We start from the raw sequence: 24,007 nt of genomic DNA, 5'->3' as shown, positions 1-24,007 counted from the left end.
CTGGATGAGAAAGCCTTTGCACACAGCGTGGGCAGCTTTGTCCGCCTGTTGATTAAGCCGTCCTGCCTCCTTCTCTCTTTTCCTCTCTCTATTGCCGCTCTCGCTCTCTTTCCCTCTATCTATTCTCTTCTCCGCTGTATTTCTGTCCACTTGAGCATTGCCGTTCATATCTGAGTTTTTAATTTAGCCTGTAAAGAGACTGCAGTGACAGCTTAGTCAAGAGACTCCTTGAAAGTGACTGTGGAATGAGGTAAACAATGCTGCAGCCCAAGTGACCCGCCATCATGCTCGTTTCTGTGGGTTTCACCGTATGTCAGTAATCTTTAAGCCGGGAATTCACTCATTATATCATGATTTTAGATTTTGCATCGGTATTTTCAGGTCTGTCACCGACACACTGGTCAGCATGCTTCGTTCAGCTTGAGGACTCGGTGCTTAAAGATTGGTTCATCCATAAAGCCAACACCTCATCTGCATAAGAAATGGAGGCTGAGGTCTATTCGGAACTGCGTTTACAATAAATTCCAACAGTGACGTTTGAGAAAATTTTTTTTTTTTATGGCTTAGACAAGAATAAGAATGTCCGTAGGAACTTTTCAAACCACTCTTGCAGAATAATCCACTTGTGTGCTGTCCCTCCGTCTGCTCAGTATCTCAGTCCTAATGCCCTCTGAAGCTTACGGAAGAGATGCATGTGGTTAAAAGGAGTAAGTTAACTTCAACATTGTAGTACCAACATATAATCTATTCCCCACTCACTCGCATACAGCCTGACACACAGGGAGATCATAGAGTAGGACGGAGAACAAACGTTTGACTGATGGACTTGGACTTGCAACAAATCAATACAATGTTAACTTCCTGCGGGCTCCAGAGCTCTCTTTGAGTAAGAAGCTGAGAGACTTTCTGCTACTTCAAAGTCCGAACACCCAATCCATGACCCTGGTCTGCACTGCCGTGTTCTTTCTTTGTGCTAACTGAGCCATAACATTTCACATATATTCAAACATTGTTGTCCTTACAATCCAAATATTTGTTCTTGTGCCCCTAAATTAGAAAAGTTGTCTTAACAACCCTTGTTTTCAGATCGCCTCATTTTTGTCGTCCCAAATGTGTTAATGTGCAACCAAATCACAAATGTTGAGTGACCCCGACTCTGAAATGTATCACGGTGCCCGCAAACCCTCAGTTTGTTATGCCAGTAATACATTTCTGATAAAGCATAACATTATGCCTCTAATGCCCCAAATTAGTTTTATGTTGGCACCAGAATTTGTTAAAACATCCCAATTATCCTCAAATGTGTTGTAAGCTACCACTTGAAGTATAGCGGCTGCGAACTGAGCAGAGGAATATTCAGAATTGGGAGCCCCCTGTTGGCTGTGTGATACTAAAAAGCAACGTGTTTCCTTTGTTCCTTTCCTAATGACAGCAGGCTGAAAGCGGGTTCCATCACGATCTACTGTCCAACCTCAGATTCAGAGCAGGACTCCTTATTGCATACCACACACACCAGAAAGGAGATATTGCTCATCCTCTGGATTTAAACTATGATTCCAGTCTCTGATAATCTACCACCTACACACACACGCCAACATTTCCCCACAGAGGTTTACCACCCACTTCCCCCAAACCACCAGGCGTCACAGTGCGAGGCCGAGAGGGAGCGCGACTAAAGCTGCCGGTGGAGAGATAAGGCTTCCAGTTACCTGTAATCCCACACCAGTCTCTCACAGACGGTTTAACGGTCACAGCAGCAGAGTATGGGACCGGGATTAACCGAGACGGAGAACAACACTGTAAGAGCCACCAACAGAAAAGACTGTCGGTGTTTCTGCTTCATTTTCAAGATACTACAACATCTGTTTGTCTGTTATTTCTGCAATTTATTCTCAAGATATCAGATGTTTCTCTTTTCTCTTTTTAGCCTGAAGTTTGAGCCGCTACAGGCGGCTTTCTTTTCCTCGGATCATCTTTCGTTTATTTCAAACAAACCACAAACCAACAACATTGCAGTAAAGTGCAACATTACAGCAGTCACTTCAATGCCTCCAACCCGATGAGGAGCATGAACCGGCCTATGAAACCATCGTAAAGCTGAAGTAAATTGGAGAGGTAAGAATTCAAAGATATGCCCACTTGGTCTCAAGATCTATGTCAGTTAAAGCCAGCAATCACTCTTCACTTAATCATTTGCATGTGCTGCTCTCTGCAGTCAGGACATGACATAACCGAAATAGATTGTGGCGCAGTGGCAGCTTCTGCCAGGCAGACTGATTAAACCGGTTCATGCATCAGAACAATGGTGACTTGTGTGAGGAGGAAAGATTTCCTCCTCTCACACGACGCCTGCAGATCTCATCTCGCGTCTTAAAAGGGAAGCCGTTGTGACAGCGGTGGCAACATTAGCTCGCGAGGCTTCGCTAAGCTGTGCCGTCACCGAGACGCGCGAACCCGCAAGATGAGAAGTTTTGACTGTCTGACATCGACGCAAGACAATAACTGAGAGAAGTGTGGGCGGGCCATGTTTGGTAAATATATATATATATATATATATATATTTACCTCTCACATTGATAGCCGTGCTCTCCTGAGCCCACGTACTGTGAATCAGAGGTGCTTTTCTGAGTTTCTTTATCCCTTCTTGGAACAGGTTTTAAAGGTGCAGGTCTATATGGTCTCTGATGTAGAACAGCAAAGATACCGTACGGTGTATTTGTTTTGCTGAATCACTTCAGTCCTGTTGGTTTCCTTGTAGCCTGTGTGGCAGCGGAACAAAGCTTGAGTGCAGATTACGAAAGCCTCACAAAAGACAAGCAGTTGTACATTTCCCCCCAGGACGCAGTGGAGAGAAATAGCAACAGTTCTACGTGACGCACGTCGCACACCCTCGACCAGTCGAGACCCCTGCAAGCAATGCCTAAAAAAAGCCTGTTGGTTTTAAAATAACAATGAAAATCTGCCTCTACAGCCCTTTGAGTCGCAGCATTACCGAGATATCCGTCCAATTTCAGGGATGACTGCAACCGAGCGATTTTAGGCCTATGTTCTCCCCCAAGGACATCAATCAGAGACCCTGCAATTTGCAACACATGTGCCCAACACGTGTGGATTCCATCTCCAGTTCCCTCTCACATATCCAGTTGGAGATGTTTGTTGGTTACTATTCATTCACACGCTGCTCCCATGTGGACGACCCGCACAGACGGGATAGTTTCGGGTGCAGCGTTCGATGACGGTGTTCCTCCGCTGCTTTGGTTGGGGATTTGCTTCTCCCTGCAGGTTTTTTCTCATCAAATTCCCCCAACAGCCTGTCTGAAACTAGAAGATAGTCGGACAGAGTTCAGGTGAAGCTGTTGTTTTTTTTTTCTTCGCAACATTATTCGCAAAATCCGCGGGCGAATAGCGAACATGTCAAATGGATTTTATTTCCTAACGAGAGGAAGTACTGAATATTAAAGAGCTCTTTCGCTTTTTCCCCGCTGTAAATAAAATGACTTGAGGCGTGAAATAGAGCAGACAAAACAATAAATTATTAACTTAAATGTCTGAATCTCATTTTTTTTCCAACGCAGACAAACTACTTACACGTTTTCTAGATTTTTGTCTTTTTTTCCGACACAAAGAGGTTAATGTGCATCAGAAATAAGGCATTTGACTTCATTCAAGTGGCAAAATCTGTCACAATTTGAGTAAAAAGAAAGGCTGCATGATTCATTTTGCTCACTCTTTCTTTCTGCCAGATCACACCTGTAAAAAAAGAGTCTGTAAAGTTGCACAGCTTCCACCATCAAGGGTGAAAATAAATCAGTAGTCACTCCTCAAGGCTGCGAACAGTTTCAGCATATTCACACTGTTATTTTCCACACCTCCCCTTTGATCACTAAATCAGTCCTTCATTTATTTTACAGCAGTATGTGGGTGTTTGGAATAAGGTTTTAGTGCTAAAAGATGATTAGAATTTCCCAATCCCACTTCTATTCTCCACATGAAGTAGTGAAAAGCAACCTTTTTTTCCGATGACTCAACCACAGATATACTCACACCTGTTCAGTAAAGTCTATTTTTCTTCTTAGTGTGCGGCAGGAATTGGAAGCAGGGGACTTCTTTTTGGTGACATTGGTTTATTTTGATTTAACTGTCAGTAGAGGGCTCTCATGATCCATCCACAATGGCCCTGACCTCTCATCTGCACTCTGATGCAGGAACTGCATTCAATGACACCCACCATCAACGTCCTTTCATGGAAATATTGAACGGGGCTTTTCTCCGGCGCTCGCTATGTTTTTCTACTCCAAACAATGGGCGGAGATGGCTTAAATGTTCACCTTGCTTCACTGTCAAACATAATTTGTCTCTTTGTTACCTGCTGCTCAGTGTTCCATTGATTCCCTCGCAGTGATTCTGCTTGGACTGGACTATCATAGCCATGCTATTGTTAATTAGTTTACTACATCTGCAATGATGGTGTCCCTCAGTTCCTACTCTGAGCGACCCTCAATGAATCAAGCATAGCTATAGCGACGCACTATATTCCAAGACCTAGTGACGGTCTTATTTCCCGACATCGAGGAAGCAGCTGAGAAAGGTGGACGGAGGAAGATTGGACATCCCTGACATGACTTTCTGCCCAAAGAAATCACTCACTTTTATTGCATTGTCTTTGGGGCCATTTGGCACAAGGAGATGGAATTGGAGGCAAACATCGGCGCATTGCCTTCATCTAGCACTGTCTTCCGCTGCTAAGTTTCTGCTAACTTTCCCGGAAGAAGACAAAGTCCAGTCTATAACCTGTAGAGTCTGGAGAAACTCGTATCATTCTTCAGAGTCTGGCCTTGCTCTCCAGAGTGAGCTGCTGATCTGAGTTATTAGACCCAACAGTAAACGATGATGCGCCGCCTGTGTGTCTATCACATATTTTTTGGTTTTATAGCAGAAAACAACTTCAGCGATCTATGAAACATCTCTGGCTGGAAGTTAATTAAACACCTGTTTTCCCAAAGAGAAATCTTGCTTGAACACTTATCGTTGTAAACATGTAAACAACTTTTTATATGTAATGTCCTTGACTTGAAAAAAGAGGATGTGGGGGCGGGGGGGGTAGTGATTGTCATGTAATTGGTACCATGGTCTCAGGGGTATGCATGTGTCTGTTTGCATGTGTGGGTTTGAGAGAGTTTTAAGTGGAGAGCAGTCACCGAGGAGGGCACGTGCAGCACCACAGAGATCCACCGCCTGAGGTCCATGAGGTCCTCTGACGTCAGCTGGAGAGGCCTGATGGGAATTCAATACCGAGCATCCACAGCGTCTAACTTATTCCACAATAAAATCGACTGCAGCTTGTTTGGCTGCAGTTCCATTGACGGGTCGGGCCGATGAACGTCACTGGAGTTCACAACCGATTCTTCAGCCAAAGAGGTTTCTGTAAAATCTCTTTTCACATATTTGTTAAGCTGCTAAAACGAGTGCAGAACAACAGAAAAAAAAACCCTGAAAGCAACCATGAATTTAAAATACAATAAAGCCACGGTTCATTTCCTGCATTATGTGCTGCAGCGGTGTTATATAATAGGACATTGAACAATCCAATAAGCCACATACACTAAAGAGAGTGGAAACATCTATCCTCACTGTAAAGGTAGCCACAAGTAGGATAATAAAGAAAGAAAATCTTCCTTTCAAAATAGGTCCCATTTTGCAACCAAACTCATTTAGTTTTGTTCCTCACACACACACACACACACACACACACACACACGCGCACGATGGCGTGTTTGCTGATGCCCACCTCACAAATCCATCCCGTTCCCCATCACCCTGCCTCTGCAGTAATCTATTTCCATCCATCAGCAACGCAACCCACCAGCCTTTCCCGCTGTCGTCGCCGTCTACATTCATCTGCACAAAACACTTATTTGCTTCAGCTTTATTTACAAAACCGCGAATGCGACGACACCATATGTGACACAATTTACAAGTAAATAAGGGAGCCCATTTCACTGCACGGACAGATCCGATCATTCCCGTTGAAAATATAAACTCTGTGCTGCCGTGCGAATACCAGAAGCCCCACTCTGACGCGGGCTGTGCTGAGCTGTGGGGTTAAGGGCTGGAGGGAGGCGGTGGGGGAAGTGGCTCTTGCCCACAGGGCACTGAACGGGACCTTTCAACTTGCCACTGAGCATTAGACCGGTCAGAGGAGACATCGAGTCCTCATGTAAAAACGCTGCAAAGTGGCTTTAATGCGTGTCACACAAGCCTCTGCCATCAAGGTATAGTTTCACCTCCCAACGTGACACACAGTTGATTCTGTAACTCTAGTGCTGGACTGCTCGTCTCTGCAGAGCGAACAAAGGCAGGTACAATTTTCTAACAATAAAAAGAGATGTCGCATTGCTGGCACAATCTCACAGATGCTCATAAAAAATGAATGTGCACCACAAATTATTGACAAGAACACAATAAGATTGACAAAAAGAACAAATTTCCCTTTGCATCCTCGAGTCATTTACATGGCAGCAGTCAGGAAAACAAATGTGGATCTTAGATATTTGATTTGGAAATAATAGACCCTCAAGAGAGCCAATGTGTGTTTTTTATCAACCATTAAAGGTACAGAGTAGTTTTGGATGCCTCCATTAAAAGTGACTATTAAATGTGATGTGCTTAAAGTCAGTTAGGGCAGCGCACTGATCGGGGTACCTGGTCGGTACAGGAGAAAAACAACACAGAGATCAGGGACCAATTCCCAGCAGCAGTGCTTGACCCCAATTGGCAGTGTGGGTGGGTGGGAAGCTGGTGAGGGATCAATCTCCTCTGGTTGTTTAAGGCAAGAGCAGCAGATAGAAGCATCAAGAAGTGCAGTGAAGGCTGAACTGGCTGGAGGCAAAACTGATTTTCTCTATATCCCCTGATGATTATGTTTAAAGGTCACTCGGGTACATCATTGAACTTTTCAAGGTACAAATGGCAGCGGTTCAAAGTCTGAGCTGCAGGAAAGGGTACTTCAGTGCACTTGTTCGAGGTGCTGCTCCTTTGTGCTCAAACACCAGCGCAACACGTTTTCAGAGGCGGTCAGCTGGTGTCGGATGACATCTCACGGTACTTTTCCGTCCACTTGTTTTTGTGGCCATCTTCAATTTGTGCATGAAGACCAAAGTGGAAATGGCAGAAATTCAAATGAAAAGGACAAAAGCTGCAGTGGAAAACCTGTTTGGCATAAATGTGGTGTTGCCACTCAATGACTACATTATCATGCATACTAATATTCCACTATGATTCTGAATTTGATAATAGTCTGAATTATTCGATATTATTCGGGTTTTAAGAGCATTCTTTGGACATGTACACAGCACATTTGGAAAACACGTCTCAATTGGGTTTTTTACTGTCGTCCTTTTTGGAATACGGGCAAACAAAATATTTGTGTGAACCGATATATGCCTCCGCATAGACCAATAAAAAAGGAATTAGTGCATGGATGGGGTAGGGGGGGCTGTTGCATATCACCTGGCTGTCGGTAAACCATGAAGGCTGATAAAAAGACCACGTGGATCAGAAGAGACATTTATTCATTAAAAGACACAAACGCCATCTCAGCTGTGATGCAGCAGTGAAATGTCTCAATGTATCAGAGTTACTCATGTTCCTTCTGTCGGGAAGGGACGGTGGCAGGTGTGTGAAGAGTGGACAGACACCCCCTTCTACCGGACAATGCATCGGGCTGCAGAGGGCGTCGATCTAGAATGCTAAGGGCTAAACATTATGAATTCACACGATGTTTTTGTCTTCCCTCTCCCAGGCCGAGGCCTTGCACTGCACTGTCCTGGTCATGTACCGAAACAGCGTGTGATTTGTTGCTTTACGAGCCCCGCTAACATTTCTAAACTCTGGCGGAGACAGAGGGCAAGGCCAAAGCCCTGGCCCGGTGCTTGGGGTCAGATGGAATGTGAACTCTGTGTGAGAAAAAAGAGAGGAAGTAATAATGAGGCATCCCCCCTCTGCTGGTTGTTTGTTTGGACAGACCGGCTGTCTCACAGCACAAGCTGTGGACGGAATACTAATGGTTAAGACTAATGATTCTCCCTCGCCTTTCTCCCTTTCTCCTTGATTCCTTCCCACTCTCCTCTCCTCTCTCACCCCTCCTTTTCCCGTTCCCGTCGTGGATGAAACTTTAAACTCTGGAGCCAGAGCTTCAAAATGGATAATTCAGTTACGACGAAGGGGGACAGCTGTGACATGCACGCACACATCTTACGGTATTTAGGGCAAGTAACAAGTGCGCTGAGTGTTTTCTCTCTTGGGGCTTTGTTGAACACACCCCCACCATTACTGATCCTGGTTTTTAATCACTTATTGGTGGGTGGTCATAAAACCATCCCTGGTCGTTGCAACCATAGCGTGGGCCTTTCTAATCCTCTGCCCATCCATTTTAGGTTTGTAACTTTCCAAATCTTTCCCCAAAATGTGGCGCCTTGAGGGAGAAACAGGAAGACATCCCAGAGCTGCAGAATCTCTCCACTGGGCCAGATTAAGACCTGCTGAGATTTAACCAAGGATTAGACACCCCCTTCGGCAATTGGGGGCTGGATAAACTTTATTTTTGGTATTAAGTATTGAAGATGTGGAGCTTTAAGCAGTCTGGTAACCACAGTTAGGCCTAATAATAAGATCTGCAGGAGGGAAAGGGAAGCGATTTTCTATTTTAATGTATCATTTTATTGAATCCATTGATAGAGGAATGTAGAAGAATATATGCATCGCAATGTCATACAAAGTTTACATTCGTCTCCACGTTGAAAACAGTGGTTTATTAGTGATCGCATGACTGGTCTGTCTTTAGTGCCGTTTTTAAAAAACACTGACGGTTTTAGCGTATTCAAGCTCTTCTAATCAGAGACGTTTGTCAACCCTTTGCATCTTCACCATTAGCAATCCAATTAGCAGCGGGATTGCAGTGCAGATGCTAAGTGGCAGACGGTGTTGCGCTGCGATGCTCACGATCAATTTAACTTTCCATTTGAACATCAGTGGCCGCATCACAACGAATCCCTGCGCATCAGTGCGAGTGTGAGCGACCTGCCGCCGCACGTCTCTGAATGCTTTTCCAAACCTCTTTTATCACTGTTCACGCCGAACAAGGATCAAACTCTCCCTGTAGAAATGATTATAATATCGCTAATAACTCTACTGGCCGGGTCGAACCCACTCCCGGCTGCATAGCAGCCAAAGAAGTGGCTCTAAGTAAAATGAGATTGCATTGATTGAGCAGATGGATTACAGCACTTAGGTGGAGCTTTGGCAGCATATTGGCTGTATGTTATTTAATGGCACCCTCCAGGTTTTACCTGTGAGACATTCAGCGAGGCTCTGGATTGGGGAGGAAGTTTTCTTCGTCAATAACTTTCATTTCTGCTGCACCTGTAATAACCACGAGAGGGACAAAGAATGACCTGATGGTCAATCTTAAAAACGGACAATTTCTACATCTTCCACTGAATTGATGTGATGCTGATATCCAGTTTGATCTTATTTTCTTTTTACTCCTCTCTTTTCAGTGTCTAGCTCTCTCATGATGACATGGTTCGTGAGAGAGACACGATCATCCCACAGTTCATTAGAGGAAAACAAACACTACCCACTCCCCTGTGCTTCACACTCTGAAGCCTGCACACACGCAAATTAAGGGAGGGGGGCCGGGGGGGCCGGGGGGCCCTCAGGACCTGTATTCCCTGTATGACATTTGCCTGAGATATAGCAACATCGATGTCCAAAGCCTCGACTGCATCTTGTACTCTGCAGGAAGTGTTTAAGCTGCCTGTGAGATCATCAAATGGCACACAAGCTTATACGCAAATATGCAAGCTCCTTTTTGGCTCCTTATTTACATATTATAAAGCTGTTTAATATAGCGGAGGGGTACTGAGTTAGATTTTTTTATTTTATTTTTCTCTGTGTATGTAATTCATTGACCCTAGGGTCACATTGTGTTTTTTATGCTTTTAACTTTCTGCTCTGTTAAGCACTTTGTGATGTTATGTCTGTGAAAAGCGCAATAGAAATAAATTTCATTCATTCATTCATTCATGTCATCTGCAACCACACCGTGACAACGGTTTCACATCTCACACTGGATTCCTGGAATAGTAGACGGAATACTTGCATGGTTTGCAAAAGGATTATTTGTGAGTGATTTGTACTAAAACTTGCAAAACCGCTAGTGTGCGGGTTTAAATGTGCCACAGACAAACTGCAATCGATCACATGCAATTCAATGTTCCAGTCTTACATTACTGCATGTTTACTTCCTCAGTAGGTAGAGAACTTGTGTTCCAACCCTGTGACCCCAGCCTTCTCCTCTTTCATTCTCCAGCAGGCCTGGGGACGGTTTGTTTGTACGTGTTTGGGGGGTGGCTGTGTGACTGAGTGGGACACTAATGAGCTGACTGATTACAGTGGAAAGCCTCGGGTTAGCATTAGCTCTCCGAGGATCAAACACCAGATCAGGCCGACGGCAGAACAGAGAGACGCAGGCCTGAATTAGACATTTGTTTTTCTACAGGAAGAGTAGAAAATCTGCACGCATCTAAGGAAGGAAAGAAAGGAGCTGGTGGAAGTTTGATTCTGATCAAAGAGCGACAGAGAGGTTTATAGCATGCCTCGACACTTGTGCACGAACACAAACCCTTACTCGTGTGTTTAAATTCCTCCACAAAAGCATTGGTAGCCCCCAGCAATGGGATCCCTCAGACAATCGGGGCCGACGCCACACAAGAGGAGCAATCTCTCAGCGCCGGCTTCGAGGTTTTGCAGACAGCTTTGATTGTCTCGCTCTTGGCTGTAATGAGATAGCCGCTGGCTTGACGTCTCCATGAGAACGTCTGCATTTCCACACGTGACCGTCAACAGATTGATCAGCAGAGCAGACGCTGCTCATCGCCGCAGCTGAATGAAAGATGAGGCGGAGATATCAGAGGCCAGCTGTGCTTCTGCTGAAGCTCTGTCAGCTTCAACGCAACAGTTTATTGTCGTTTATTGTGCATTATTTTAACCGGTCATTGAAGGAGTATGTTGTACACACCGAACTGAGTGAAATATCAAAACACACTTAACACTTTCAACCAGGAGACCAGTGTTCGAGGCCAGCTTTATTTTGAAGGGGCATGTTTTCACGTTTTACTTTCTTATTTTAAGCCCAACCATGATGTTTTTCGTGAACCTAACGAAGTGGTTTTGTTGCCTAAACCTAGTTTTTTTTGTTTGAATTCAGAATGATAATTGTGGGTCATTGTTTGATTGGGAAGTGACGTCAAGGGTCCTGACCGAGCGTCAGAATGTGACGAGCTGTGAAGAGAACGGGTTGCAACCTACCGATTTTACGCATCGTGTTGCGATTACTTGTCACCTGAAATTACTACTGTGCCTGTTAAAAGAGCCGTGTAATATCTTTTCTTTTGGTGATGGAATGAACGCTTCAGAGGAAGGAAATATAACATTGCAACATAAAAACTGGTGCTCTGGATTTTACCAGTCACTGTTTACCAGGCAGGAAGGGGTTTAACAAAAGACACTTCTGAGTTGCATCGTGGCAAGTGTAGGATCCAGGGTTTTTGGAGCTTGGCCTAGAACGGAACGTCGGGATGTAGCAGCTTATTTTTTTGTGAATTAAAACCTGTGTGATTTTTTCTTGCTGTGTCTCACTTCTTTTCACCACGTTCCCAGATTTCAATAGTGAACTTATCACCGAAAGGAATTGTGGCCAAATCCAATAAAATAAGGCCCAATTTGCAATACCCAAGAATCCTTCTTTCGGGTTGTATCATTATCTTTTCAAGCTCTACTTTATTGCAACTTTTGACGCTTTTCGGATATGACGTCTACAAATGGATGCAATGAAGGATGGTTCCCTGACCGGCCTCTCTGGCATCTCTCCCCTCCTCCTTTCTTCTCCTCCTCTTTTTATCCCGTCCTCCCTTTCTTTGGAGGCCCTCCGGACCCCATCAAGGCTCATTCTGTTCATCCCACATGTGAGGGGTCACTGCGTACCCCACAAGAATAAACCAGCCACTCAATGTGAGGATCTTTGTGTATGTCCTCATCCCCCTACCCTTTTTTCCTCTCTCTCTCTCCCTCACTTACTTGTGCCCTATAGATGAGAATTGGCTCCATTCACAGCGCTTCCCTCCCCCCTGGAGTGGACTTCTCAAGGCCCTAACAGCGCAATTCTATGCCGTATTGCTCCAGCTCCTCCATGGAGAGCAGTCTCCTCAAAGCATTTGTGAAGACACAGAAGGAAATGAACTGGCTTTGTGCTCAGTCTTGACATATAGGCGCGATCACGTGGTGAAGTTTGCGGGGCAAGCGTTTAACAAGAGAAAAGGGCAGAATGTGTAAAATGTCTCTTAATGGCCTCCTCATGGCAATCTTGGTAGGAAGACGCCAGGACCTATTTAAAAATAAAGCAGGTTTATGAGTTTGGCCCTGCTGGCTGTCATCCAGCTGAATCCACATTGTGTTCTGACTTCCTACGGACCCAAAGCTGGTCTCTCAAGCTCATCTCCACCTCATGTTTAATCTCCCCCAGCTCTTTCATTGGGACCACACCATGTGTTGATTCTAAAGAAATGAAGCGGACACCTCATTTTGAGCAAGAATGAGCCCGGAGAAAGCTTTTGTCCGCAGCAGGAATGCCCATAAGACAGAGAGGAACACTGTTTGGTCTGACTCGGGTTGCTACACCAGTGCTGAAGAAAGCCATGGCAACGCAAGCAGAAGGTCTGTCCGGACCACATAGCGCTGATACAAAACGGCTGCTCCGGGTTTGTCATTCCAGTCAGGCCTGACCCAAATTACGACATCCCCGGCAAAAAGTGGCCGACTTCAACCAGCGCGCATGCACAGACATACTTGAATTGGGCTTGCATATATTTGTCTGATAGCGATAATAAACAAAACATATGGATGTTTGAAGTCTAATCACTGAGGAGATGGCCCTGTTAATGATTTAACACCACAGTCCATAGCCCATGGCTGCTGGATTATTGTGACTTTCCGATTGTTTACCCAATATGTCTACAAGCCACTTTTCCATCTGCAGTTATAATTCATAGCATTTTAAGCTTAATAGTCTTTTATGTTTTCATATGTTTATTATCTCTTATCAACAGCCTCGGGGCAAAATCTGCTTAGAATGGGAAGAGCAACAAAAAAGTGATTAGGACCATGTCTGCAGAAGCGTTCTGGTGAAGCATGAAATTTTAAAACAAACAGGCGAAATATGAGGGGAAATTACAGAAATGCAAAACAATGTTTTGATCACCAAAGGAACTTTTAACTGTTTCTTTTGCAACTTTTCACGCACAATTCTCTTATTGTGAGATTTAACAACATGAGCACAACAGAGGGCTGATATCGGCAGTTCTGCAAATCGCATAAATCCCACCCCCAACATACGCACAGGTACACACACACGCAGAGAAATGGCCTTCATATCACCTGTACTGCCGAGTCTCTCTGCACGGAACACGGTTCAACTCCAAACCTTTCTGTTGAAGAAACCCCCTCACCATCTCATCACACCTACCCAACGAAAGCCGTGCATCTGTAAGTGTGTTACCAGAGAAGAGAAATCCACTTACTTTACTTTGGAGGTCTGGTCGTTGTATATATATCAGAGCTTGAAGAAGTATTTTCTCTAGGCTCTTTTCATCTGCACCTCTGCCCCTCTATCCTGCCTCTCCAGTACTACTTCTCTTTGTGGGCTGAGCATAGCTGTGTAGTTTTTTTTTTTTTGTGTGTTGCATGGGGTGAGGAGGGGGGGGGGGGGGTGTTGAATGCCGGGTTTCCTGACTCGTGATCAGGAGCTCATTACCCCTAAGGTCACTCCAGGGACGCCCCTGCCTGGCACTCACCGAGACACCAGAGACGAGATGTGAGATTGCCAACGAAGAGTGTGAGAGAAAGAGAAAGAAAGAGAGCAGTTAAGAGCCAAAGTGCCCGGGAGCTCCACGCGGAGACAGAGCCGAGAGAGAAAAAGTGATGCACAGATACATATAAACAGAACGAGAAGGGAGACGGTGGAGAGACACTGATCCAAATGCTAACAGGGGGGAGGGGGGGGGGATATTCAGGAGGAGCGAGCACACACAACAGCTAAATGTGTCTGGAGGAGTGAGCAGGCTGGGAGCAGGATCTTGTTGATCCATGGAAAAGTGAGTCCGACAACAGCAATCAATGCAATATTGACAAACAGCAGCTGGGCTCTGCATTTTGTTTTTCAGCTTTTTAGATGGGAAAGCAATGCAGACACATATTTTCTGTGCCAAGTGTGAATGAAATCTGAGTGTGTATATATATCTCCAATCATTGTTTTCGTTGCAAGATTGACGGGTTGTCTAACTTTATAATATGTTGTTTCTTTTATATGCTGGGTTTAAGGTCTGTGATGACTGTTTTTGTGACTATTTGATTTCTTTGATTTCCAAGTAGAAGGCTATTTATATCGGAGGGGATAAACAAACTAACTCATTTAAAAAAATAATTAAAATGAGTCTCCTTTTAATTGTCAAATATGAAATTGTCAAATATGAATTGAGATAACTCGCCTACACATCTATGAGCCAGTTATTAATCTACCGTCTCCGTCTGTCTCCTCTTATCTCGCTCCTCTCGTGTTTCTAGTTCGATCCATTTTAGCTCTGGTTTGTGGCCAGATATGCTTTTAGAGGGAGCGTGGTAATAACGTGCGTGTGTTGTACTCTCAGGGTGTTTGGAACGGCAGATGGCTGGAGTTGACCCGACAGAGCAGCACTGGCGCTCTGCCACAGCTGGACAAGCCTGGATTGACAGATTACAGCACACACTGTCAATAAGGTCTACCATTAGATCCACAAAGTGTCCACAAAGAACTATGTACAATACTGATGTCTGACCACCTCTGTAAACTCTATGTAGTCCACACACAGAGATATTCCCATATTTCACTTCATAAGGCTGTCTTTTCTGGCTCGCATTATTGATTGAGGGGCTGGCACGGATACCTCATAGAGCAGGTCTTCAGCACATCATTTTTAGATAACACATTTTAGTGCCAGTCTGCTGTTCACAATGTGATTATAATGCACCATTTCACTACTTTAATGGTCATTTACAGGCGGAAGCATATTCAAAAACCATTAAAAAGTGTGATGGGAACTCAGCGTCATTAATTCTAAAAGAGGGACACAAATTACCGTTAATGGTCACCAATGATCAGCTTCCTTCTTAAAACTAATGGCAGAATCTTCCCACCAGCTGTTTTTAAGTCAAAGATGAGTCTCCTCTTTAAAATCACAAGTCCCTCTGATTACCATTAAAATGACACTAAATTTGAAATGTTTTCCCTGCACGAGATGTAAATATGAATGGCATCCTCCTTGGCTGAGCTGGGATCATAGACTGTATATAACAAGTGGACATAGCCACTCTGGCGTCGTTGGGGACTACAGGTTTGAAGTTTGAACTTTGGCATTTCGGCCGTCGCCATCTTGGTTTTTGCCCGTCGCCATTTTTGGTTTTGGCTGTTGCCATTGTTGGTTTTGGCTCCTGCCATCTTAGCTTTCTGCAACCAGAAGTGACACGAGAGAGTGAAACCAAGTATAACCAAATGCTAAATAAGTCTGTTTTAGGCAACCAAAAGGGTTACAATTTACTTTGAAGAACTGAAAATACGCTGTTGAAGGGTTAATTTCCGTTAGAATACAAATAGTTCCGACATGAAAGTGCTCACAAGATCTGTGGATTATCTTGCGTTCAGCTTGGAGCACCACAAGTCAGGTGCCTTCTGGTTCCATAAGAGAAGGCAACTAACACCACAATGACAATAGGCCTACAGGGAAAAAACACATTTTATTTTGGAATAAACTGTCCCTTTCAAGTCTAAGAATCAACTCTTCCCTACCACGCTGTGCAACTTCTTTCAGGTTGATATAAAAATGATGAGGGGGGGTAAAGAGGTGATATGTGAGACGCAATGTCATGAATTTCAAAAGGGGCCTCAAACACTCTTTGCCTTGCAACTGAAAGCTTGTCTTGAAAGTCATCAAAGAGGCTCTGTGTTGAGAAATTTGAAAACAAAGTTGAGAATTAAGCTTCACTCCAGTGCACTCAAATAGCATAAAACAAAAAAAAAGGTTTTCGGAAATTCTACAAATGAGGAATGAAAGTCTTTCCGATCTCAATTTTTCTGCATAGATGTGTTGTGTTTTTGTGATAATTACCCTGCACTTTGCTCCATTGTTCATTCCTGCTGCCTTGAATGTTGTGATGCAGCTGCAAACAATGCAGCTCCACATGTTCAGCATCATGTTGCACTGTTGGGGATTTCAGTAATTAGCATGACTCATGGCCCCCCCGCTGATAACGACATATTCCACTGCCGTCTCATGTTCAACTCATTAATAATAGATTTCATCCATTTGCACCCCCCCCCCCCAGCCCCCCCAGCCCTACCCGAAGTGTGTGATGTGCTTTGTGCCATCCACGAGGAGCTTCTCCAATGATATCACTTCCCACATTTGATGAAATGAGATATGACAAACGATAAAAAGAAGATGATGAAAAAAGATCCTCGATGGCCGAGAGGTTTTCTGTCCAGCTGAAAGCAGGAAAGGGGCTCCAGAAAACCGTTTACACTGAGAGTTTGAGTGAAATACGGTCTTTATGTGGAGTCCTACAGCTCCCTCGTTAATGCTGTCGTTGTGAGGCTGAACAGAGCCGGGGATGAAGTCACCGTTGAGCCCCGCTCACCCTGTTCATTTTACTATATGTCCGCCTGCAGCCCGATAGGAAGACGGCACTGACTGCGGTGAGAGTCTGATGAAACCAAATGAAATCAGCCTGTCAAAGTCAGCCACGGTCTTTTTTTCTTTCCTCTTCTTTTTTTTCAGCCACAGATCCATCGGCTCTGCCCCTCCATCCCGTCGTTCCCCAACACAAACACCACAAAGTATCCGCACAGATGAGAGAGTGTTTTTTCCACACCTTTCTTTTATAAGCAAGTATTCAATTTCTGCAGCATGTCTGGAAGGAAATGGAGATTGAATTTATGGCTGAAAGAAAAGGAGAGAAAATTGCTATGTCTCAGAGATTCCTCTCAAATCACTCAAAAGCTGTTTGGATGTAAAAGAATCATCAAAGCATATTGGAACCTCCAATAATATCACGTATTCCAGAGTTAAGGGCACACATAAGCTTTCTTCACTGCTATTGTGCATACATGATATTCTTCATATGAAGATAGTGCATGAGGTCAACATGCAGGAACAAAATGTCCTGACAGTGTGATTCACAGAATGTACCCCGCTAAGCCGTGAGTCAAATCGCTCTCCCTCTCCCTCTCCCTCTCTCTCTCTCTCTCTCTCAACATCTGTGGGGCCACGACCGCCATTAAAATTTGTACCCGGCTAAAAACTGTGTGCAGCTGTCTACCCGACACCTATTGAAACAAGTCAAGTTTATTTCGACCTCAAACACAAGTTTGTATCGGGGAGCTTTGCAATACACACAATGCTGTCTGTCCTTGGGCCCTTGATTCAGCCCAGTGAGCATTTTTTGGTTCAAAAGACGTTTAAAAGACGTCTACGCCCGACGTTGAAAAAACGTTCAAAAGTGAAAGTTTGAAAGCCAGTATTGGACATCACGTTGATATCTGGTCTAAACGTGAGCGTTGAATCAACGTCTACAAATAGTCGGCTCAAAACCTTTCACTTTTCACCGTGTATTAACCGTGTATTCAACCTCACCGTGTTTTAACCGTGTATTCAACCTCACCGTGTATTCAACGCCGAAATGCTTACAGTCCTTCTGGGTATAGAACACATCAACAGTTTCCACTTACAGGACAAAAGACCAAGTGACACAGCAACAGTTCATTTGTATTTATTAAAGCACAATATAAATATAACAATGTTCTTTATATAAAAACATAATCTCCTTTTCCTTCTTTAAATGTCGTTTTCAAAGCCACACAGGAGCCTGTTTCAGGAGATCTGCCATATTGTCAAGCTGGACATCTGTAAATAAAAGAAGTATTAGAAAAACATATTGACTTAGACCAGTTTTGAACGTCTCTACATCCATTTTTTTTTATTGCAGCTTTAGGAGTCAATTCCCATCACAAATCTTTATGAAAGCTCAACCTTTATCTACTGATGAAGTTTATGGTTCTCATCTAATCCGCATGAGGTAATGAACGGTATTCCAGAATGCCCATTTCATTTCACAAGAGGCTCAGTTTCATTAATAAAGCATGAGCTGAATATTAATCTTTAAATCCCTGTGCCCTAGCTAATAATGGCAAAGAGATTTTCTTTACTTTCCACAGACCGTCCTCGGTGTTCCCCGTGGAATATGCGTGGCATGTTTTCTTTCTCTTTTGGCAGCGAGCAACTTCAGGCGAGACTTTTTTCACATTTCCATTGACAGGCAATGTAAGAAGCAATAAAGGTTTACCTGCAATGCTTCCAAGACCGCAGCTGCGATTGTTATTCAGTCCTTAATGCAGTATTTAATCTCCATTAGAAAGCTATTTAATGCTAATTAATCATCATACACATCAGCACAGCATCAGCAGTGTTATGGTGGAAACGTATTGATCAGCAAAGAGTGTCAATGAATGAGTGCTGATTTATTAGCCTGATACTTTTGTTCCCACGTATTGGAAGCCAGTGATCCCCAGGGGATCTTGGAGGATGTCAAGTTTCCAGTTACTCTTGGGTGACAGACTGCGGAGGCTGCTACCAGTCATACAAATGGAAATCTGATACAGCGCAGGGTTCATGTTGCTGTGTACAAATGTCTCAGAACTTTTTCAGCTGAATTTTGAATGCGACTCCAACCAGAATAATCAAACATGTCCTCTCCTATACTCATGTATAAGCATGTCAGTGAGAGCTCCTGTCTTGGCTGTCCTGTTTTAAAACACTGCGAAACTTAATTTATGACTGACAATTAATCTGAAGGAGCCAAAACACTCGAGCGTGGCCGGTGGAGCGTGACAGTGTCGGCCAAAAACAGCTCTCGCCCGATTCGTCTCCCAGCCGACTGTCTGGCCCCGTCGCCCAGCGTTTATCTGCCCCCCCAAAAAAACTCATTAATCTCTAATGGCTTCATTCTGTGTTCCCGGTATGGCTTGTCATTAATGGCTTTTCAATCTTATGCTACAGCAGAAGCAAGATTATGAAGTGTTCTTTTCTGAAAAAACAAGGCTTAGATTGGAAATAGAAAATGTGCGTGATGCCTCTTGTAGTTATTTGATGGTGAGCGCTGCAGATAATCGAGGATGAGATCTGGTAGCAGAGATGATGACATTAATTGAAAATGTATAAAAGCTTCAAGCAAGCCATAGTTCAAACAAAAAAATGAATAACTTGTGAAAGACACACGCCAAACTAAGTTTATAGAGGGCAAGGGGATTCTTCGCAGCACAGTGTGTCAGTTATTATAAGAAATATCCACAGCTGGAGGGAAAAACTAACTTTAGATGTTGGATCTCGTAAAGCTTCCTATTTGTAAATTCAAAAACTCAACCGGAGGCGATCAAATGGCAAAAAGATGGTCCAGAAGTCTGCCTTAAAAATACTTTTCAAACTAAATACGTAGTTTCTGGTGTTTTGTTCTTAACTGTTTTTGGGATTATGGATTCTCTATCTCTCCCCTTCGGATATTTGCTCTGCTGAAATAAACACAGCCGTTCATATTTTATTCCACAGAAAACACATTCCTCCCGATGTCTCAAAGGCAAGTCAACAATCCAAACTTTCACTTGTCAAAACAAACCAAATTCTCATCAAGAAAGAAAATGCACGCATGGTACACAAAAGCTTTGAGGCCAATTAGTGAGAGAATTGCTGTGAAAAAAACAAAAAACTACAGAGGCAGAATGAGGGCCGGAGTGAGAGAGGTGAGAACAACTTAAATGACAAATCATCTGCCCGGTTCTGTTTGTGTCATCATCCCAAAAAACACAGCGCTCTGTGCTGGGAGCGTCTCGGTGTTCCCATCAGTCACCTTTGACAATAGGATTAGTGCCGAGCTGAGAAGCGGGAAAAAAGACAAGGGAAGCATCAAAACTGCCTGGGATCACCGCTATCACTGATGGAGACTGATGGAGCACTCGTCTTTCTGTTTGATTTGTTCCCAGTCATCTAGTCTGTAGCCAGTGGGCTGGGGGCTGTTTACTTGGCACTGCACAGCCCTTTTATCTACCGATTGAGAGGAAGAAAGAAGCGAAATGTGGCCAAACGCTGAACCCTCCGCCTCCACCTTGCTTCAGAATTCTGTACGACGATGACCTACCTGTGGTACTTAAGTGTATTTATAGTCAATACCCTCATAATAAAACACCTCTGTCTCACTCCAGCTGATCACCAGTTGCCAGTGTTTGGAAGGGCCTGCAGTCGCAATCGATGAGAAAATAAATTACCACTCGCAACCTCGCCGGATGACTGAGGAGAGAGGTTGAGCCACAGCCGCAATTCAACTCTGTTCCACCTTTCCAAAAAAAGATTGAGAAATACCTGTGGTGATGAGACGGCATGTGGGTGATAGGGACCATATGCAAAAGTGATGGGTTCGTCTTGATTTCTTTGTTTATCTCTTGTCTTCGGTGGGATTTCGCGAGACAGCTAAAGGTGTCTGTGATTGGCACCGGGCCTGCTCTCCCTCATTTCTCCAGTCGCGGGCTTCTCTCCGAGTCGGCCAAGCGTGTAAACACACATCAGCTTAGCGGCCGCTGGGCCTGCCCTTTGCAAGGAAAGAAAAGAAAGAAAGAAACCATTTTTATTGTCATATACACATACACAAAATTTGACTTCTGCATTTGACCCATCCCTGTATATAGGGAGCAGTGGGCTGCCAATGACAGGTGCCCGGGGGTTCAGTGTCTTGCTCAGGGACACTACGACACGTGACACCCAGCCGAGGATCAAACCGTTGACCCTGCGGTGACCAGAGAACCCTCTTAACCCAGTGAGCCACGGTCGTTGACAGTGCAGCTGCTCGCTGTCAATCCAGGAGGTGGTACCGTAAATAAAAGTCCATCTTGACAACACAGCTCGGACCATCTGCAATCAGCGCTCTGCAGACTGTGGATTCGTCCTGGGTTACTCACACCGCTCACGGGACATTATTGAAAACAAAAACAGGAGGGAATTGTCTGCCTTTTGATGAGCAGGACTTGCTCCAGTCTAACTGCAGTGTTTGCAAAAGTCAATGATACTCAATCTTGAGCAACGTGACCAACATGTTTGTAAATAGGAGGCACATTCTTCAGCTCCTAACAAATGGTCATGATGCTGGGAGGAAGCTGGCAACGAGAGAGACGCACCAGCGTCCGGCTCGAATCAGAGACGAGACAAAGTAGAGTCTTTGTAAATAGGGACTTAACTTTTGATCAGCATCCATTTTTAATGAAGCCACATGCAGCAGCCTCAGCGGGACTGTGCTTCAGCGGTGAACAATTTGTCACGGAAGGAATTGGACAGTGTGTAAGGATTAGCCTTTGCATTGCATTGCCCCATGCTTACTGATGAGTTTCCATCTATCACCTAGGGATACAAATCCTGTATTCTCATTAGCAGGCATTAAATGTGCTGCATCACAATGCAGCCTCCCAAATGGTCTACGTTATTGAAATTGGATGAGTGGGTTTGTAAGTTTAACCACAAAGGCAACATTTTTCATGCACATTTAATTTCCCCAAAAAGTTCTCTGAATGTTTTTTTTTTATTTTTTTATTAAAGATAAGCCGTTAACTTCATTCTGACTAAGCATGAATATTGATCGCAGCATTAAATATGGATCATTTTGAGCTATTTGCATTTACAAGTCGAATCTTATGGCCGGCACCCTGTGAAAATTCACCCAAGCAAAGCCGCTGCAGTGATACGTGTTTCATTTGTGTTTTATTTGGGTCAATTTTAGCCGAGCAGACGGAGCTGAGCCCCAGCCACATTGATGTCTGTATTAGTGTCTCCTGGAATACAGATGAGAATGCGTCTGGACCGAGAGGAGCTCTGGGATTTCTACTTAATGAGGTTGAGGCTAGCCTCAGTCCGAGCAGGTTAGGCCAGACTGTTCTGACCTTTAACACCCCATAACCATCAGTCACAAGAGCCAGACAGACTGCAGACAACTAACCCAAGCACTGGCTGGATCATGCACATCGCTCACTGAAGAGGTTTCAATCTGTCGGGATGGCAGAGAGGACATCAGGGTGAAGTCCATTCCCAATTAATCTCTATCTCTCCACTCGTTTACATCAATTCAAACAATAAACTGTACTTCATTTTAAAAACGCATGGACAGTAGAAGCTTTGATACACTGTTGTAAATGGGTGTTATACATGGGAAACAAATTGAGGGAAAAGAAACTGGAACTAAAAATCATGGTGCCAACATACGCAGTCAAAAATTAATGTACAAAAATATGTCACAGAATAAATGCGAACATTTCTCCCACATTGCCAGATTATTATAATGTTTTTAGGTTTTGAGTAAACCTGGTTTTCATACTTTTTTTTAAAGCCAGCCTGTAACTTTTGTTGAACAGCCGCTGAGCAATTACTTGGTTGTGACCAATAAACAGCACTGAAAATGTAAGCTTTTATTTTGAAAAGGTAAGAATGTAAGGAGAGGATCACGTCTTTGCCGCCTTTGTCAAGGCTGGACGAAGTAATAGTCCGGACCTTAGACCTTAGTCCGGACTCCGGAGCCTCCGTGTGGTTGTTTCACAGATATAAACGCAACTCGGTTGCCTCTGATTGGTTGTTGTTTTTGGGGTTTTTTTCCCGGCACGGAAAAATCTTGCAAATGCCATTAGGAGCCCTAAAAGGAGGCAGAGGAACCTGCTTTTTTTTCACAGATTATCCATCTCATGTAAAGTTAATTTTATTAAAGCTACCAACTGCAGCTTTAATACTTCCTATCTAGCTTGTGGTGTCTCTGTCTCCCTCACAGCTACTGCTCCTGTGGCCTCAAATTCAATCCAATCTCCACTCTGCCTGTCTGCCAGCGTTATGATAATGAGACTTTACAACCGGCCACCTGAAAACACAGAAATCCATTACTCCTGACGGATAAGCTTTTGTGCTACCGCAAGATTTCCAAACATTCTTTGTCACTGCATAATTCGGAGACATTTTCTGAATGTTCTAAAATAGAATATTCCACAGCCGGAAGCAGCGTTGATCGCTAACGCTACTCCGCGGTTATGTTCGCAAGTGCTGCCAAACACTCAAGGTGTGACCTCCACCGAGGGTACGGTGTGGCCAGGGAGGGAACACCAACAAAACAATTGTCTCAGCTCGTTTCCCCAACTGCGCACCCACCATACATCATTGTTTTATCAAACTCGAAAAAGGCCTGACTGAATACAGCTACTCCTCTGTCCGTGGATCGATGGCTGATTGCTGCTCCTGCTGTGGTTTAAGCGCCCTTCGTCGCAAACCCAAGTGCAGCACTACAGCGGCGTGAGTCGATACAGACGTTTGCCCCATTATGAGCCACTTATGAGCCTGAAAAGATTGAAAAGAGAGGTTGTTGAAAGATGTGTTTTTCTGTTGTGAGGAGGACGTCTGTGAGGAAGACACTGGACAATGATGTGACATTCATTCGATTTAGGCCATCCCAAAGTTATTAATATTTGAAAAGAAGGACCACAACAAAGACTTCAAACATTGTTCCGACTCGCCCACTCTAAACCTGTGATTTTTCAAGTCGAGGTACTCAGCCAAGCTTCAGGAGAGTCCAGTTATGCAATTGCTATCATCAAATGCATTCAGTCGCGGCTTCACTTGAAGACTTTGCTGTGTCTCCTCTTCTTGAAAGGAGCCGCAGTGATAAAAAGAAGGCCTCTTATCAGTTTCTCGGTCCGCAGTCTGCAATTTTTCCCTCCGCTTTAATAAGCATATTAAAATGTATGTCAAGGAAAAGATTATTCGCCCCGGTAGTCTGACATGTAAATGCCACC

At 44.1% G+C, this 24,007-nt stretch overlaps 1 protein-coding gene across 1 annotated transcript in view; it reads right to left on the bottom strand.

The window, feature by feature from the left end:
- Positions 1-13,775, bottom strand: part of ptn (pleiotrophin) — a 29,477-nt gene extending 15,702 nt beyond the window's left edge. The window contains exon 1 of the mRNA XM_079294244.1: positions 13,638-13,775. The gene's annotated coding sequence lies outside the window, so the exon portion shown is untranslated. The remainder of the gene's footprint in view (positions 1-13,637) is intronic.
- Positions 13,776-24,007: the final 10,232 nt, after the last annotated feature.

This window comes from Melanostigma gelatinosum, assembly GCF_949748355.1.
Source record: "Melanostigma gelatinosum genome assembly, chromosome: 22".
In the NCBI taxonomy this organism is placed as follows: Eukaryota; Metazoa; Chordata; class Actinopteri; order Perciformes; family Zoarcidae; genus Melanostigma; species Melanostigma gelatinosum.
This window is presented reverse-complemented; position numbering and strand designations above follow the sequence as displayed.